This window comes from Dendrobates tinctorius, unplaced genomic scaffold (assembly GCF_039654945.1).
Source record: "Dendrobates tinctorius isolate UK_male_01 unplaced genomic scaffold, ASM3965494v1 ptg000254l, whole genome shotgun sequence".
Taxonomy (NCBI): Eukaryota; Metazoa; Chordata; class Amphibia; order Anura; family Dendrobatidae; genus Dendrobates; species Dendrobates tinctorius.
This window is the reverse complement of record NW_027361921.1, coordinates 18,850,425-18,869,846: the sequence shown is the minus strand read 5'-3', so window position 1 is coordinate 18,869,846 and position 19,422 is coordinate 18,850,425. Positions and strand designations below refer to the sequence as shown.

General features: G+C 45.2%; 1 protein-coding gene and 1 pseudogene across 1 annotated transcript in view; both read right to left on the bottom strand.

Annotated features, from left to right (window-relative positions):
* The window catches only part of TRPM2 (transient receptor potential cation channel subfamily M member 2), a 1,217,227-nt gene that overhangs the window by 106,580 nt on the left and 1,091,225 nt on the right, over positions 1-19,422 (bottom strand). The gene's annotated exons all lie outside the window — the stretch shown is intronic.
* Positions 12,809-18,415, bottom strand: LOC141067768 (zinc finger protein 592-like; annotated as a pseudogene).

The window sequence follows — 19,422 nt, the reverse complement described above, 5'->3', positions numbered from 1 at the left end:
TCCTGCTCTGTCCTCATTCACACTACTAGTAATGGGAATGTGGACAGAGCAGGAGACATTGCCGGACACACATCAGGGGATCAACTGACGTGACTGAGGCAAAGTAACACTGGAACAAGTGTGGATTATTCAGACGCCACTTAAGAGCTGTCACTGGCGGGGTTGGAGGCCAGGGGAAATACTAGAGACAGTGGAGCCAGAGGCCTAAGTGGAGCACGGTTAAAAATCAGTAGTACTTTGAATGTGGATGGAGCAGGAGACTTTGTCGTCCACACAGCAGGGGAGCAGCTGGCGTTACTGAACCCCAGTAACACAGGAGCTAGTGTTTTTCTCTGTGCAGACAACACATCTGAGCAACAACTGGCTGTGTTGAAGCCCAGGGATTATAGTTCAGGTGGTAGAAACATCAACACAACAGGAGACCTGGATACAGTTGCCAACCAATTATTTAGTCTGCAAGAGGACTGGCAAATTCTGGCAAGATCCAGGCCTTGTTCATTTTCAGAAAAGTAAGCTGGTCGACGTTATCGGAAGAAAGTCGCGTCTGTTAGTACACTACCTGCGGCACTAAAGACGCGTTCCGATAATACACTGGCAGCAGGGCAAGCCAGCACCTCCAATGCATACTGGCTAAGCTCTGGCCATGTATCCAGCTTAGACACCCAAAACTTGAAGGGGGAAGAGCCGTCTGGGAGTACACTGACAGGGCAAGACATGTAGTCTGTCACCATCTGATGGAAACGTTGCCTCCTGCTGACTGGAGCCATCTGTGATGGTGTAGACATTTGTGGCGGGCACACAAAACTTTGCCACATTTGGGCCATACTGGTCTTGCCTTGTGCTGAGGCGCTGCCTGTGCTCCATCTTTGTGCAGAGCTTCCTCCACTGCCTCGATGCACAGAGCTGCTTTGTAAAGCACTAGCTGCACTGCTCTCGTGTGTGTCTTGGTACTCCTGCATTTTACGCTCCCGGTTCAACGGTGTTATGAGGCTTTGTAAGTTGTCCCGGTAGCGAGGATCTAGGATTGTGTACACCCAATAATCAGCCGTGTTGAGAATGTGGGCGATGCGGCGGTCGTTTCTCAGGCACTGCAGCATGAAATCAACCATGTGCTGCAGACTCCCAACTGCCCAAGAAACGCTGTCCCCTGCTTGAGGCGTCATCTCTGCCTGCTCTGCATCACCCCACCCTCGCTGTACATAGTGTACCTCCCTCCTCTGGAGAGATTTCTTCCTCCTCCAATGACTCCTCCTCATCCTCCTCACAAAGTGTCCCCTGCCTAGGCCTTTGTGAGGAACCACGTAGCGCAAACTGTCCAGAAGCAGATGGCATTTGGGACTCCTCTTCCTCCACCTCTTCCAAAACCTCCTCCCTTAGTGCTTGCAGTGTTTTTTGAAGCAGGCAGATAAGGGGGACAGTCATGTTGACTAGTGCATCATCTACACTCGCCATCCGCGTGGAATCATCGAAGGCACGCAAAACGAGGCAGATGTCCTTCATAGAGGCCCACTCAGTGGGGCTTAAGTGTGACCGGCGCACAGTGCGACTTGTTTGCGCCTGATGCAGCTGGTACTCCATTACTGCTGCCTGCTGCTCACACAACCGCTCCAACATATGTAACGTTGAATTCCACCTGGTGGGTAGGTCACATATGATGCGATGTTCCGGAAAGCGGAACCAGCGCTGCAGAGCTGCAATGCGCAATCTTGCCGTGCTGTAATGCCGCAAGTGAGTGCACTCAATGCGGACCTTGTGCAGCAGTGCATCAAGATCCGGATAGTCCCTCAGGAAGCTCTGCACGACCTAGTTGAGCACATGTGCCAGACATGGGATGTGAGAGAGGGTGCCTAGGCCCAGAGCTGCCACCAGATTTTGGCCATTGTCACACACTCCAAGCCTGGCTGGAGATTCGCTGGCAGAAACCACACGTTGCTCTCCTGCTTGATGGCATTCCAGAGCTCCTGTGCTGTGTGGCTTCGCTTCCCCAAAAAAATTAATTTCAGTACGGCCTGTTGACGTTTGGCCACGGCTGTGCTCATATCGGTCGTAACAGACTCCTGCAGCGCTGATTCTGAGGAACTGGAGTAGGAGGAGGAGTCAATGTGTACAGACTGGATTCCTGCAATCACATACAGCGCCACTCTCAAGATCTGTACCTGGCTCCACAACATTGACCCAATGGGCAGTGAGTGAAAGGTATCGTCCCTGTCCATGGGTACTGGTCCACGCATCAGTGGTCAGGTGGACCTTGCTACTGACGGTGTTTAGTAGCGCATATTTAATTTTTCCCTCTAATTGCTTTTGCAGGGCAGGGACGGCTTGCCTGCTGAAATAAAATTGGCTGGGCACGGTGTATTGTGGGACTGCCAATGCCATGAAGTTGCGGAAGCTGTCAGTCTCCATCAGCCTGAATGAGAGCATTTCAAGGGTCAGTAATTTGGCAATGTCAGCATTCAGAGCCTCTGCTCAGGGATGGTTTGCCGAGTATGGCCGCCTTTTCTACCATGCCTGTGCTACAAATGGCTGTAGAGTGGCCTTGGAGTGTGAGGATGAACGGGAACGTGGTGCTGTGGGCGGAATGTCACTGGGTCTCTGGACAACAGTGCCAGAGGTTCTTCCTTGGCGATCCTGTGAGGAAGCCGAACCAGCTGTGTGTGAGCTGGAGGAAGAAGCTACAACACGAGCTGAAGAGGTGGTAGGTGGTGCTGTAGGTTGGCCTACGCCTTCAGTGTGTCTTTGTAACTCCACCACGAGCTTGGTCCGTACATGTTTCCACATATTTGTGGTATTGAGGTTGCTGACACTTTTCCCTCTTTTGACTTTCTGATGACACAGCTTGCATTTAACAAAGCAAATGTCATCTGCAACTGTGTCAAAAAAGGACCACGCACTGCAAGTCTTGGGAGCGCCCGTTTTGGCTTTTGGAAGAGGAATGCTCCTAACGGGTGCCGAAGTGGAGGCTACAGGCAACCAAGTCTGCCCCCTCCCTCTCTCTCCTGTTTTGGCCGTTCGGGGAATCTCTTCCTCAGAGCTGTTCCCACCACCTTCCTTTTCCTCATGCCGTTATGGGTCAAGGACCTCATCATCTACACTCCCCTCTTCAAACACCTGCTTCTCCTGGGTAGTCTCGCCAGCACCGTACGCACCAGAAAGTGGCACCTGAGTCTCATCATCATCTGATGTGTACTGAGGTGTGCTGACCATAGGCACTGGCCCACCCGCCTCTTCAGATTCAGAGGGACAAAGCAGTTGCGCATCACTGCATACTCCCTCTTCTTCACATTCTTGAATGCTGCTTGGCTGGCCCCCTCTTTCCAAGCCAACAGATTCAGAGAACAGAAGTAGAGACTGTGATGGCTCCTGCACAGGGCTCTCTGACTGCCTGGGCAATTTGGCAGGTGGTGAAGAGACAGATGGTTGCTCTTCAGTACTCTGGCCCTGAGAGGACGTGGAAGTCATTGAAGTTGATTCGTTAGCTGCCATCCATCCGACAACGGCTTCAATTTGTTCCTCCCGCAGCAGTGGGGTACAGAGAGGTCCTACAAAGCTGTGCATAAAGGACTGTTGCCTGGTAAAACTGGGGGATGCTGACTCACTGGTGCCCGCAGCAGGCACATAATCCCCACGTCCTCTCCCTGCAGAATCCCCATGTCCTCTCCCTGCTGAAACTCCAAGCCCACGCCCACGTGCCTTACTCCCTGCCTTCTTCATCTTGGTAGACTGATAAAGATAGGCAGAAAAGTACAAAGGGGGGGCTTAGTGTGCTTATTCCTGAACAGTTGCTAACAGGTATAAGAAACACTAATTTCATAAAGTGTGTGCACTACACTTTAATATGAGCTAATGTGGTCTTCAGAACTGTCAAGTGGAGTGTTTGGTGAACTTTATTTTGTTTTGTTTTTTCAAAAAAACAAAAAGGATTTGAGCAAAGATTTGAAAGCGATAGTATCACAAACTTTTTGGAGCTATTACAATGCAGGAAGGTAACATACAATGCAAAAGATGAAGCTCCAAAAAATAGGGTAATACTAATCTGGCTGCAGATGAAGGGCACAAGCCAGAAAAAAGGCTCCTCTATCTACTCCTATATAGTGTTTGCAACCAACCAGTGTAGATGGATACGGATGGATGCACACTAATAGGAGAATGAAAAATGAGCAGCAATAAAAGAAAAATATGTATGAAGCAGTGACGCACGCTGAGCGGCCTACAACCAGACGTGGCTACAGGACACACTACACAGCGTGAGCTGCACTCACACAGACCTTGTAGACAGCTGTGAACACTGCTGCAAGGCAAAAGAAAGCTACAGTGGTTGATTATGTAGCCTGGGTAAAGCACAATATGATTTGTAAAATCACTATCTCTAACTGTCCCTCAGAGTCTTGAACAGCAGCCTGTCCCTAACTGAATTCTCAGCAGAGTGAACCCGAAATGGCGGCGGCGGCTTTTATAGTGCATCATGACATCATTTCAGCAGCCAGTCACAGCCATGCCATTGCTTAACATGCCTACATGCCTAACGGGATGTGCCCACGCTTCTGAGGATTGTCATTGGCTGAATCAAATCAAACTGGCTCATAGCATTATGGGAACTTCCGATTCCGGTATTCGATATGCTAAAAGTATCGGAACTCAGTATCGCAATTCCGATACCGCGAATATCGGCCGATACCCGATATTTGCGGTATTGGAATGTTCAACACTAGTGTAGAATAGTTTGCGGACATATACAGAGTTCTTAAGTGGTAGAAAAGCAGAATCCTCCTTAAGTGACCCCATTTTGAAAATTATACCACTTTGGGAATTTATCTTCAGATGTAGTGACAATTTTAACTCCATGGGTGTTTTCCAGAAACAAGAAGCAGTGGATGTTGCTGAGTGAAATTTGCAAACTGCCATTGTACCGCTCGTGTGTTGTAGTCCCCAGTAAGTTGTAATCACCAGTAGTGATGAGCGAATTTGTTCGGAAATCTATCGTCAAACATAAATTGGGCACGAATATGACACCTTCGAATTTATGATGTCATGATCCCAGTGCTGGCTTTGACCTGCATGCCAGGGGTTAATGTCTTGATCTCAGTGCAGGCTCTGACCTGCACACTTGGGCTTAATTATTATGGCCTCTCTTTGGTTCGGGGAGAGCTTCTTATAGCCCTGGGAAGCTCCAATCCCCATCAGTTATACTTTTGTACTTGGCTGATTGTGTCGTCCCCTGTGTGCCTGTGCCTTGTGCCTGTGTTCTAGATTGTATGGTTCTGACCCGGTTCTGTCCCCCATTGTGAGTTTGCCTTTTGATTCTGTACTGTGTATCTGCTTCTCTGGTTTTCTGATTCCTGCTACATCCCTGACTATTCCTGATTAGCCTGCTCCTTGTGTAGCGCATTGCCTCTCTCGTTTACTGACCTCGGCTTGTATTGGATTTCGTCTCCCTCTGGTGCCCCGTCCTTTCCCCTCTCCTCTGCTCCAGGGTCCCTGTAGCATCGTGCACTCATCTCCAGTAGCAGGATGCTAAACCCCGCCCCCTGTGGTCACATGCTGCGGGTCCTGTCAGTACCCTCACCACCCGGCGTTCTGCTCATTCCAGCCCTGCTGTATTGCTGTCATCTTGCCCAGCTCCCGAACGCTGTAAGTACAGCTGTCACAGGCCATCAGAGACTCCGGGCTCTCGGCTGATGAAACCGCTGGTAAGTGCCCACCTGGCGGTTTCTCCTGACACATGATCAGAAACCCAAGCAAAATTGTATAAAATCGGTAAAAATCGGTAACATTCGTTAAAAGTGCTGGAAAATATTTGCATTGCCACAAAAATATTTTCAGCACTTTAGCAACGATAATGGTGGTGTATCATGATCTTTTGGCACATGTTTGATATGGGGAGGGGGTTTGCAGAGCTCAGAGGCACGGCATTCTTGCAAGCAGTCATTTTTTCCCCTAACTTTATATGTGCACATTGAGGCTAGCCAATCAGGGTGCAGGAAACACCCACAATGACCTGACACAACGGCTTGTGTCATTGGCTGCTGAAATCACATGTCCCTCTCCATATAAATAGCGGACATCTTGTTTTAGGGCCATTTTGACACTGTAACAGTGCAGAGAGGCAGGTCCTGATGCTGGCACTGTTAACAGTAAGATTTTAGCTAGTTTATTTGGCGGTTGTATATCAATCAGATAGTGTAGCTAAATAGTGTCCAGTGTGGCTGTGAGATTTACCTTACGGAATTTTTTGGGGGGGCCATTACTGAGATCCATAGACAAAGCCAGCAGAGCACGTGTTGTGCACCTGTACCATCCATTCAGATGTAATTTCTTCAGTTTAGGCAGGGAGCTGGTAAGTGCTCCCCTGCCCCTGCTGTGCACTTGCATATCGAAATAACCCCTCCTTGAAAAAAAACTTTGTCCTCCCCTTTATCCTGCCGGACTACAAAAAAACAAAACTGCTCAGCTGCCGCCCCCCCCCCTGCATCCTAGTGCCCTAGGCTCATACACTTGAGTGCCAAGTGGCAAATACGACGCAGGCTGTCTGCATGTGGATCAGCGGATGGGCTGCATTCCTCAGCAAACCTCACATAATCAAATACACCAACACAGGACCGATGGAGAAGATGAAAGGGTTACTGCAGAGGAAAAACAGTGTAGAGAAGATCTGCTGAAACCAGGGAGGACACCTGAGGATGGGTTCAAGACCCTATAAGTGAATATGCATTTCTAGTGATAAAATCTCATATAAACTGTAGAAGAGAAAACTTTTCTCTTGTGGTGATATTAAGGTTGGAGGAATGTGACCTCATAGTGAATTGAAATAAACATCTGTGGGAAAGAAATAAAAAGAACAAATGTAAAATTGGGGAGAGTGAATAATGTGAGAGATATTGACATATAGACAATATTCTTTGATTAAAGTCCGTGTATTTTGCCAAAAAATTTAAGTGTGAAACCAAACTATTATTAAAGGCAACAAAACAGATTCACAAAAAAGTGTCAGTAATCTCATTTGGGTAAGTGTGTTCAGTTGTAAATGCAAAGTCGGCAAAAGTCAGCCACAGTTCGGTAAATCATCACGTTCCCACTAATTCTTTTGAATTACTTTGGCTACAATAGTGGTGCTGTATGATGAGCATGAGGGATGGGGGACGTGTTTGATGAGGGTAGGGGGTGTGGAGAAGAAAGTATGGACATCCTTTACAGTTTTCAGGGTGGGCCAGTTCTGTACCGCTGCTATTTTCTCACACGATGGTCTTACCCCTTCAGCGAAGACGACATGTCCCAGGTATTTAATCTGTTTCCTAAAGAGGTGACACTTCTGGGGCTTCACTTTCAGGCCCTGCTTTTGTAGCTGAATCAATACTTGTTTCAGCTATTGCAGATGCTCCTCAAATTATGGCTGCATAGAGGATGATTTCATCCAAGTAGATGAAGGTAGCCTCGAGTTTTAAGTCCCCTAAACATCTATCCATTAATCACTGGAAGATCCCGGGTGCATTGGTAAGGTCAAAGGGCATCCGGTTGAACTCGAACAACCCCTTAGTCAGTATGAAGGCTGTCTTCACCTGATCATGCTATGACATGGACATTTGCCAATACCCACTGGCCAGGTCCAACGACAAGAAGTACTTTGTGTTTCCCAGGGAAGACAGTGATTCCTCAATTCAAGGTAGTGTGTACAGTTTTCACATGGTGCAGGCGTTCAGTTTCTGATAGTCTATGCAGAAGAGTAGGGTCCCGTCCTTGTTTTGCACTAGGACAATGGGTGCAGCCCACGGAATTTGGCTCTCTCGGATAACTTCATTCTGCAACATATGCGCCAGCATCTCCTTCACCTCCTGTTACATTTGTGGTGGGATTTGTCGAAATCATTCCTTAATGGGTGCAGTGTTTCTCATTGGAATCATGTGAGTGATAGCTGTGGTACACCCAAAATCATCATCATGACGAGCAAAAGCATCCTGGTAAAGTTATAGCATGGCTTCCACCTGTGATACCTGTTGTGAAGAGAGTTCAGTTAATTTGGCCCGCATCTGTTCCAGAATTCGATATCCTTCCTTCAACTGGTTGATTCTTGTTCGGAGGACGCAGTTACGGCCACTGTCCAGGGATCATCCTGTTTCACTGTCAGTTGCACGAATTACAATGGTATTAGCTCTTCTGGCATGCCCATGATCTGTGCTATTTCCCTCCTGGGCGGAAGCGTGAGATCGGCCTCCCTGAGGGTGACATATCACACTGACACATTTCCGTCGTAAACAATAGCTAATGTCCGCGCAACGAGGAGACCTGGAGGTAGCTGCTGCACAAAAGCTGGCTCTATCTTGACTTCAACTCCTTTGAGGAGGGTACAGGCTCAGATAGGCAGAGTGAGCACAGTTTGACCTGGTGGTACGACAATGTTGACGGCAGCTGGAATGATCACCTTACCCAAGGTCTTTCCTTCACTCGAGGTTTCTTGGGCCTGGGCCACCCGGATCAACTGCTGGAACACTTTGCTCTGAAGAGTACAAGAGCTCCACCTATTCACAAACACATTGGCTGTCTTGCTGACCAGGATGTTCCCAAGTTCTTTCAACACGTTCATACCTAAAGTCACAGCGGGGCCATTGCCAGGGTCCCTAATGGTCAACAAAAGTCCTTTCTGGTCCACATTTTTGCCACACACAGTGATTTGCATCGAGACCACCCCTGTGACCGGGATCGACAACTGATTAGCAGCTGTCAACTTGATCACGGGGCCCCATTCAGGTCGCATCGTTTGGGGGAAAAGACTTCTGAAATGAGTCTCAGGCATAGTGGTCACTTGAGAACCGGTATCAACTAAACAGCAGTATCAGGGTGTCCTACACCTACGCTGTCTCACTTAGTGATTGCAGCATGGATTGCCTGCAGTGCATTCATGCATTGTGTCACGGGCTTCCCCTTCCCATTGAACATAGCTAAACAAGCGCATGCGCAATTCTCTGTGTGTGGGGTCTCCGTACATTTCCTCTAAAATTTTTAACACTTTGTTGAATGTCTCACTCATTGGGGGTCCGGAACATCACAGAGCTTCTCTCCTCTCCATCCAGGGTCATCATGGCCATCTGCCTCCATTGTGGGGGTCATGGGGTGCATCCTTGACATACCCCTGACCCTCTCAGTCCAGTCCCATAGTAGGATGTTGTTCCCTGTAAATTTTGTGAGGTTACTCAACATTTTCCGCAGTGAGATGCTGGCCCTTGGGGAACCCCCAAACACTTGGTCTGTCTCCTGGAGGCCTCTGGACTGCATAATGCCAATTACGCCAAGTGTGAGCTGGTTGTGGGATGCAGTGATGGACAAGAGATAGAGTAAGGGTTAACAATTTTACTTAACACAGGGATACTCCACGCAGGGAGGTAAACAGGTAAATGGGCAAAAAGAAGCAGTTCAGATGTGAAGGATATACTGGTGGGAGGAACAACGAATGCAGTAGAACTAATCAGGTAGGATTAACCTATCCAGTCAGTCGGTTCTCAGGCTGTGGGAGTTGAAAGGCAAGCGATAGCATCAAGAATTGCTTGTGCGGGGTTGGTCCAGTGAAGTCCTGCAGGCAACAATGATCCATCTCCTGGCGGCAGCGTTTAGTCTCTTCCGCTGAGCTCCTAGCCCATATACGGGTGCGGTAAAGAGGGTACGGGTCACAGCACTGCTTAAGCCTAACGTAGCTCAGCAAATATAGAGTGGAGGGTCAGAGCGCAGATAACACTCACACACCCAGTCGTTCTCAAGCAGCACACACAGGTTATTCACGGGCCTGAAGCGTTCTGAGTAGAGTTGAGCGATACCAGCCGATACTTGAAAATATCGGATCGGAATGGATCGGCCGATCTTAAAAAAAAGTATCGGTATCGCCGATTCCGATACCGGAAGTCCCATTCAAGTCTATGGGACTTCCGGTATCGGAATTAGAAATACCCTTTTTTTCCCACGTACAGCCTTTTGAGGGTCTATACGGGCCTTCCGGGGGTCGGTGCCGGCCTGCCGGGGGGCTGTGCCGGCCTGCCGGGTGTCTGTGCCGACTCCCCGGGGGTCTGTGCCGGCTCCGGGGGTCGGTGCCGGCCTGCCGGGGGGCTGTGCTGACTCCCCGGGGGTCTGTGCAGGCTCCGGGGGTCGGTGCCGGCCTGCCGGGGGGCTGTGCCGGCCTGCCGGGGGGCTGTGCAGGCTCCGGGGGTCTGTGCAGGCATCGTCCGATGGGACTACAAGTCCCATCGGGCGATGCCTGCTACCATGACGGTGATTGACACATTTGCCAATGATGGGACAGTAGTAGTCCCATCATCCGGCTAATGTGTTGAATGTAAAAGAAAAAAAAAAAATTACATACATACTACATAAATACATGCTACATACATACTACATACATGCTGCATACATGCTACATACATGCTACATACATGCTACATACATGCTACATATATGCTACATACATGCTACATACATGCTACATACATGCTACATACATGCTACACATACATACTACATACATACTACATACATGCTACATACATGCTACATACATGCTACATACATGCTACATACTACATACATGCTACATGCTACATACATGCTACATACATACTGCATGCTACATACATGCTACATACATGCTACATACATGCTACATGCTACATACATGCTACATACATGCTAAATACATACTACATGCTACATACATACTACATACATGCTACATACTACATACATGCTACATGCTACATACATGCTACATACTACATACATGCTACATACATACTACATGCATGCAACATACATATATACTACATACAATACATTCATACAATACATACATATAGACATACAGTACATATAACATAGAGTACATACTTACCATCACTTGTCACATTGTTCCCCGAAGCCATTGTCGTCTGAGGATTAAAAATTAAAATAACAAACCACAAATATACTCACCCTTGATCCGCAGAATTCCACGTATGTCCCACGACGATTTTGTGTGGAGAACAGCAGCATCAGCTGATGCTGCCGTTCTCTACGAGCGCCAGGAATCCACTGTAAAAAAAAGGCCCGAGTCTCACTTTATGGCAAAGTGCCATAAAGTGAGACTAGGGACTTTTTTTTACAGTGGCGGAGGAATACAGTGCGGAAGGATATCTACCTTCCGTCATTGGATTCCTGGCGCTCGTAGAGAACGGTAGCATCAGCTGATGCTGCTGTTCTCCACACAAAATCGTCGTGGGACATACGTGGAATTCTGCGGATCAAGGGTGAGTATATTTGTGGTTTGTTATTTTAATTTTTAATCCTCAGACGACAATGGCTTCGGGGAACAATGTGACAAGTGATGGTAAGTATGTACTCTATGTTATATGTACTGTATGTCTATATGTATGTATTGTATGAATGTATTGTATGTAGTATATATGTATGTTGCATGCATGTAGTATGTATGTAGCATGTATGTAGTATGTAGCATGTATGTAGCATGTATGTAGCATGTATGTAGCATGTAGCATGTATGTAGTATGTAGCATGTATGTAGTATGTATGTAGCATGTAGTATGTATTTAGCATGTATGTAGCATGTAGCATGTATGTAGTATGTATGTAGCATGTATGTAGCATGCAGTATGTATGTAGCATGTATGTAGCATGTATGTAGCATGTATGTAGCATGTAGCATGTATGTAGTATGTAGCATGTATGTAGTATGTATGTAGCATGTATGTAGCATGTAGTATGTATGTAGCATGTATGTAGCATGTATGTAGCATGTAGTATGTATGTAGTATGTATGTAGCATGTATGTAGTATGTATGTAGTATGTATGTAGCATGTATGTAGTATGTATGTAGTATGTATGTAGCATGTATGTAGTATGTAGCATGCATGTAGTATGTATGTAGCATGTATGTAGCAAGTAGCATGTATGTAGTATTTCTGTAGTATGTAGCTTGTATGTAGTATGTATGTAGCATGTATGTATGTAGTATGTATGTAATTTTTTTTTACATTCAACACATAGGCCGGATGATGGGACAACTACTTTCCCATCATTGGCAAATGTGTCAATCACCGTCATGGTAGCAGGCATCGCCCGATGGGACTTGTAGTCCCATCGGACGATGCCTGCACAGACCCCCGGAGCCTGCACAGCCCCCCGGCAGGCCGGCACCGACCCCCCGGAGCCTGCACAGCCCCCCGGCAAGCCGGCACCGACCCCCCGGAGCCTGCACAGCCCCCCGGCAGGCCGGTACAGACCACCCGGAAGGCCCGAAGTGACGGCGCATCATGATGCGCACAAACCGTGCATCATGATGACGTCATTTCGGCAGCCAATCAGAGCCACAAAAGTGGCTCTGTTCAATTTGGGACTTCCGATTCCGGTATCCGATATAAAAAAAATATCGGAATCGGTATCGGATTTCCGATACGGCAAATATCGGCCGATACCCAATACTTGCGGTATCGGAAAGCTCAACACTAGTTCTGAGCTTTGCTCCGTGAAGGCCAGAGGGCACATTGCTCGTCTCTGTGCACAATCTCTGCAGGTGATAGCCGGGATGCTCAGGCGTGAACCTGTGCTGCTGCAGTGGTCGAGGGCTGGAGCACTCACTTCTCTCTGCTGCACGCTGTCTGTTCCTGCCAAATCTGACCGCTTCCGCATAAGCTGTGGCTTTTTTGGCTTACCCACACCCCCTGCTCCCGGATGCAAGAGTCGGTCCGGTCATCTAAGCTTTCCCCCGGACAACAGAGGAGACAGCCCAAACAGTTCCGACCCAGCGCAAAGCAGGTACCCACGTCCCGGTCCTTCTTCTTACAAGGCCAACAAAGTAGCAACACAAGATGATAATTTAGAATGAGCAGGTTTCGTCCGCTGCCTAGGTGGCACAGATGAAGACAGAGTTGATGTATCTGCTGCTGCAACGAAAGAGTCTCATGGACCGAAAAATATTTTATCCTCAGAATTGCTGCTGTCTTGAGCATCCCCCAAAAGTCATATAAGAAACAAGCAAACTGCTGTTTTGTATATACATTGGGTTTGGCCAGATCTATCCTTCTCTGCTTCCATGCAGTTAGATTTGTGCTCTCTTTTACAGTATTCATTAAACACACTCAGCTCTGGTTCTTAGGGCTTTCTTAGAAAATTGACAATTCATACTTCTTCAGGATAATAGAATGAATAGGTAATAGACATATTAATGTGGAGGCCAGACAATCAATGATTGTAATGGCCATAAAAGGATGATCAATAATATATATTGTATATCATGATCCACATAATAATCTGAACAGTATAGGAAAAACTGCACATTTGATAGAAACTACCCAAAAAGAACCAGCAGTTGAAAAATCCATAAAATGCAATATTTTATTGAAAAATGTTTAAGAATTATTTTTATGGACATACAGTGCATTGATAGGGAGGAACAGAAAATATGGACACATAGTGGTCATGAGACCAACCACACTGCAAGCACAGCACCAGGAAACAGCAATGTACGAGATAATTGCAAGATAATAATAATGAGTCAGGGACACATGAAAAATGATGATATTATAGCAAGGAGTGTTTAAGAAACATCACCATGTAGCAAGTGCTACTGCCCTTATATAAGCTGGAAAAGTTCCCTGATAGTTGGAGACACACATCATAGCTCACCCGATGCTCAAAGAGCATCACAAATGGCAGAGCTGATCATTACATTCATGTACCTGGAAGCAGTGGTGACAGTGGGGTCGATCCAATCCCCGACGTGCGTTTCGGAGCCAAAGGACTCCTTCCTCAGGAGTCCTTTGGCTCCGAAACGCACGTCGGGGATTGGATCGACCCCACTGTCACCACTGCTTCCAGGTACATGAATGTAATGATCAGCTCTGCCATTTGTGATGCTCTTTGAGCATCGGGTGAGCTATGATGCGTGTCTCCAACTATCAGGGAACTTTTCCAGCTTATATAAGGGCAGTAGCACTTGCTACATGGTGATGTTTCTTAAACACTCCTTGCTATAATATCATCATTTTTCATGTGTCCCTGACTCATTATTATTGTCTTGCAATTATCTCGTACATTGCTGTTTCCTGGTGCTGTGCCTGCAGTGTGGTTGGTCTCATGACCACTATGTGTCCATATTTTCTGTTCCTCCCTATCAATGCACTGTATGTCCATAATAATAATTCTTAAACATTTTTCAATAAAATATTGCATTTTATGGATTTTTCGACTGCTGGTTCTTTTTGGGTAGTTTCTTCAGGATAATAAATGGAAGGCTGTGGAAAGTACAGAGAATCTGCTACCTTCTTCTTGCTGAGAATCATATCTTTTGAATTTTCTGGCTCAGGTATAGAAATAGGGATAAATTGGGTAAAAGTTGTCAATGGTTCTGCCTTGTGTGATTTTACTTTATCTGTGCAGCCCCATGAGTTGTCCCCATTAATACTTTTTTCATAGCCTGATCCAACAGCATGGGGATCAGGGCCCACTTCAAGGCCATGAAAACCATTCTGCAGTAAAGTTGGACCCATATGATTTCCGTCCTTTTCAGATGGCTCAAATGACTCCTGGAGGCTAATGTTTTCCACAATAACGCTATCTGCTGGAACATCAGGGACAGGCACAGACTGGGCCAAAGACAGATTGTTATGCAAACACATTTCTGATGGTTTGAGATGGTTTTCTTGTTCATTACTTGTTGCTTGGATAGCTTCCTTGGCATCCAAACTTGTAGCATCGTCAAAGTCTGGAGTCTTCTTGTCTCCTAGGACTGGAAATGTAATGGTATCTGGTAATGCTAATGCATGGCTCCATTTAATGTAGATGCCGCACACAAAACCCCACCCTGTGTCCTCTGATCACAGCTACAGGGACCGGGGATGAGATGAAGCCCAGTCCACAACCACACAATCATGTTGTGAATTGGCCTGATCAGTATGTTGGGACCTGGAAAAACTAATATGGCGGAGAAAGACTAAACCTGGGGAAGAGTAGGGCACTTGCTAGTGAAGGGAGGTAAGATGAAGCCTGCTAATGGAGGAAATGACTTCAGATGTATCACAGCGAGAGCCAGGAGCTACTGAACCTGCATGTGTGCTGCACAGGGGAAGGGAGCATAGTCAGGAATAGCCAGGGGTCTGTACACAGGAGCAGCAATGTACTTTACAGTATCAGCAGGTGAAAGAAAGCTTGACTAAAGGCTGGTAGCTGAATAATCTCACAAGGAAAGAAGTGCAATGCCCGGTTTAAGTAGGGTGTTCAATCAGGGAGGAGACTATCAGAAACAACACAGGTACTTGTATTTGGGCTAGGAAGGAAATATACAGAGAGCTGAATAGCTCAGAGGAAAGACCTGCCGCCTGGTGCTTAAGAGACGCTGGTTTCGAATTTTGACTGTTGTCTCACAGGCGAGTGCCATAGGAGAGTGGCCTACAGCAATCGAGGGGAGCTCAGGGTTCCAGAAAAACTGTTAGTGATGGTACAGGAGCTGAGACACAAATGGAGGAGGACAAGGTGATGGACATGCAACAGTCAGGAGATGAAGAGGATAATGATCCGTTCTATGTTGGCCATGGTTGGCGGGAGGGAATGGACTTGGACCTCATGGAAGCGCTCGACACATGATCAACTTCTTGCTGCACCATCTTCAACATGATGCCCATATTCTTAGAGGTAGAAATAGTGCTGGAAAGGGATGCGTGCATGCTGGAGTATCGAACACGCTTGTAGAAAATCTTAAGATTGGTTTTCCCAAGACAGTAGTGAGGCACACAGTATGCATCCCAGTTCTAGACGTCCAATGCCGGGAATGTCAAGGCGTCACCGCAATAATATTAGCAGCAGCAGTGTAAGTGTCATAAGCAATTTTTGTGAGTTATTTTTTAGACCAGCACGTGCACCAGCAGAACAGAGTACAAGTCTGTCACGTTGTGAACGACTGGAGAGGATGGTGCAGGAGTATCTGGAGTTCAATATCAATGCCATTAGGAAGGTTTGGACCCTTTTAAATTTTAGCCTTCAAAAATGGAAGAGTGATTTGTGCTTGCCTTTCAAAACTTGGAGGTTTTGTCACGCCCGGCAGGCAACGTTCTCCCTGAACGTGTCTTGAGCACTGCTGGTTGTGTCCTGATGGATAAGTACATCCGTCTGTCCTCTCAAAGTGTAGACCGCCTAACTTTCATTAAAATAAACAAGCCCTTGATCTACGATGACTTTTGCACCACAGTCGCAGATTGGGCAAACTAGGCGATAGTATTGTTTTTAGTGTCATGTATTGAGTTTGCATTATTGCAGTCTGTGCCATCTTTGTAGTATTTTCTGTGCCTGCTTTTGCTGCTGCTGATGATGTAACAAACAATTTTTTGAAATGTGGAGACTCCAAGTTGAGTCTCCATCTGGCGCATTGGTGAAGGTGTGTAAGAGGCATATTATAATATTTATACTCTGTGGAAAATGATGCCACATTAGTGGTGTGTGACAATTAGTTTTTTAAATGTGGAGACTCCAAGTTGGGTCTCCATCTGGTGGGTTGCCTGGGGTGGAAGGTGTGTCAGAGGCCTATTATAATATTTTTACTCTGTGGAAATTGATTTCACATTAGTGGTGTGTGACAATAATTTTTTCAAATGTGGAAACTCCAAGTTCGCTCTCCATCTGGTGGGTTGCCCGTGTAAGTAGGTCACCCAGACAGGCAGGCCTGCAGTTACTTTCAGTCAACTACCTGTGTTCCTTTTCTTACATTTTTCTATCAATGCAGAAAAGGATTTCCAGTTTGTCAAGGAGCGCTTCCGGCTGATTCATTAATTACTCCGAATATTTAAAGGAATATCCAGTTTATTATTAGACATAAAAACATAACGCATTTTGGCTATACATAAAATTAGCCTTCATCAGGTAAAATCATATATATCTTTAAAAGACACATTTATATAGGGAAAAAAAAAAAAAGGTTCCACCCTTCTATCAATTATCATCGATTAAAAACACATGCACACCTCTCCAAATTGTTGGGAGGCTAGTTGTAGGTGGAATCTATAGTGCTTGGAATCTAATCTAAAAAAAAAAACATTTTCTATGAGGTTTTTTCTTTTTTTTTTTCCCCTCTTCTCTTCTTTCCCTTTTCCTCCCACTTCCTTCCCCTTCCTTCTCCTTTTTCCTTTCTTTTCTCCCTTCTCTTCTCATTATACATATACTTCTTCCATGTTTAAAATTAATAAAATTAATAAGGTTATTTATCGTTTAGCATCCATATTAAAGAATTTGTATATATCTCTGATGAGTCAAAACTATTTTTCCAACCCGTAGATTATTTCATTTTATTAGTTTCATCACGAGGGACCATCAGATTAACTAGTATCTGTCGGGAATAGAACTCATGCATTCCCATTCCTTGTATCTTTATTGCAATTACATATTTACTCTACAGAGACACCCACATGTATGGTCTCTGGGTGCTTAGTTTCTTTCAATGGGGTTTTTAGCCATTGATTTCTAGCCGGTAAATCATAGTAAATCATTATGATATACTAGAGGAAACATCTCATCAGAAATGGCATATGATCACATTCTTAAGGGGGATTCAAAGCGAACCAACAAGAAACCAGTAGTGAATATATCAAAGAATCTTTTTAGACTTAAGACAACAGTAGTATATATTTTCTAGCTTATCATTGAGGCCATCTGGATACAGAGTCCTCAATCTGTATATCCAGAAGGCCTCTTTCTTATTTAACTGTTGTATCCTGTTCTAAACATCTCCAGGAATCTGTTCAACCGGTGTCAGGGTCACATTGAATTATTTTTTATTTGTTAGCAGGAGGTGTCTTGATAGACTGTGAGTAAGGAGACCGACTTTGGCATTGTGCCTGTGGCCATTCAATCGGGTTCGGACCATTTGTGTGGTCCTCCCCACATATTGGAGGCCACAGTCACAATTGATGACATATATTACAAAGTCGCTTGCACATGTCAGAAATTGTTCTATTTGAAATATTTCACCTATACTGTAGGAGACTATCTGTTGTTGTTTATCTGCTATATTATAGCAACACTGACATTTTTTCTGTTTGCATTTATGTACCCCAATTTTATTAACATTCTTTTGGTGTATGATTCCATGGATTTTTGTAAAGTTTTTTAAGGAATTTTTGTTTTTGAAGAGCTTTTCAGTCGGCTGGGAGCTACCATATTCCTTATTGTTTTTCCCCTTCTAAATGTAATGTTCGGGGCTTGTGGTAAAACATTTCGTAGCAGAGGGTCTTGTTTCAGGACATGCCAGTGTTTTTTCAAAATTTCACGGATTTTTTCATTGTCTTTACTGTAGGCTGTAATAAAGTTAAACTGCCATTTTTCATTATCAGGATTCAGGTGAGGTTTAGTTGTATCTATAACAGCATTTTCCCTCACAGTTTTCTCAATGCTTTTTTCCATGGTGTTTTCAAGCATTTTTTTCAAACATTCTCTCTGGGTTTTTGCTAGATTAACCTTATAGGCTTGTTGTATTAGGGTTTTTGGATACTTTTTTTCCCAGGAACCTATTGGTCAGAATTTTGCTTTGTGCTATATAATCCTGTTCTCTACTATTATTTTTCCTTATTCTTAAATATTGACTAAATGGAATATTATTCTTCCATTTAGTATAGTGTGCACTATTGTAATGTAAATATCCATTAACCTCTACTTTTTTAAAATGGGTTTTTGTAACAATTTTCTTTCCCATGTGTGAGATCTCTAAATCCAAGTAGACTATTTTTTCTGCACTGATTGTGGACGTGAAGGAAATCCCCCATGTGTTTTGATTCATTTCTCCTACCATCTTATGGGTTTGTTCTATGTTACCCCTCCAGATGATTATTAAGTCATCTATAAAACATTTATACATTATTATATTGGCTTTGCATTTTTCCGAACTGAGGGGGATAGGGACTCGAATAACCCCATAAAAAGATTTGCAAAACTTGGGGCTACCTGAGTCCCCATCGCGGTACCATGCTGCTGCAGGTACAGTTGTCCATCAAATTCAAAGACATTATGACTCAAAATGAATTCCAGACCAGCCAGAAGGAATTCCAGTTGTTCCTCTGGCATTTTCCCATTTTTTCTCCAAGTAAAATCTGGTAGCTCTTATACCCAAATTATGTTCTATATTTGAATATAATGCCACTACATCTAGGGTTAGGAATAGAAAATTCTCCTTCCAACTTATTCCCTCCAGGAGGCTGATATAATGAGCTGAGTTAATCCCTGATATAATGGGTCGTCCGGGTGGGTTCACGGGGTCTTTATGAATTTTGGGAAGATGGTAGAAGAAAGCCATGGCCGGTTCTCTATCAACTAGAATTTTTTTCTCTCTTTTTGTTATGATCCCTTTCTCAGATGCCTCATTCAGAAGTGAGTGATATTCCTTAGAGAAATCACTGGTGGGATCCTTTTCCAAT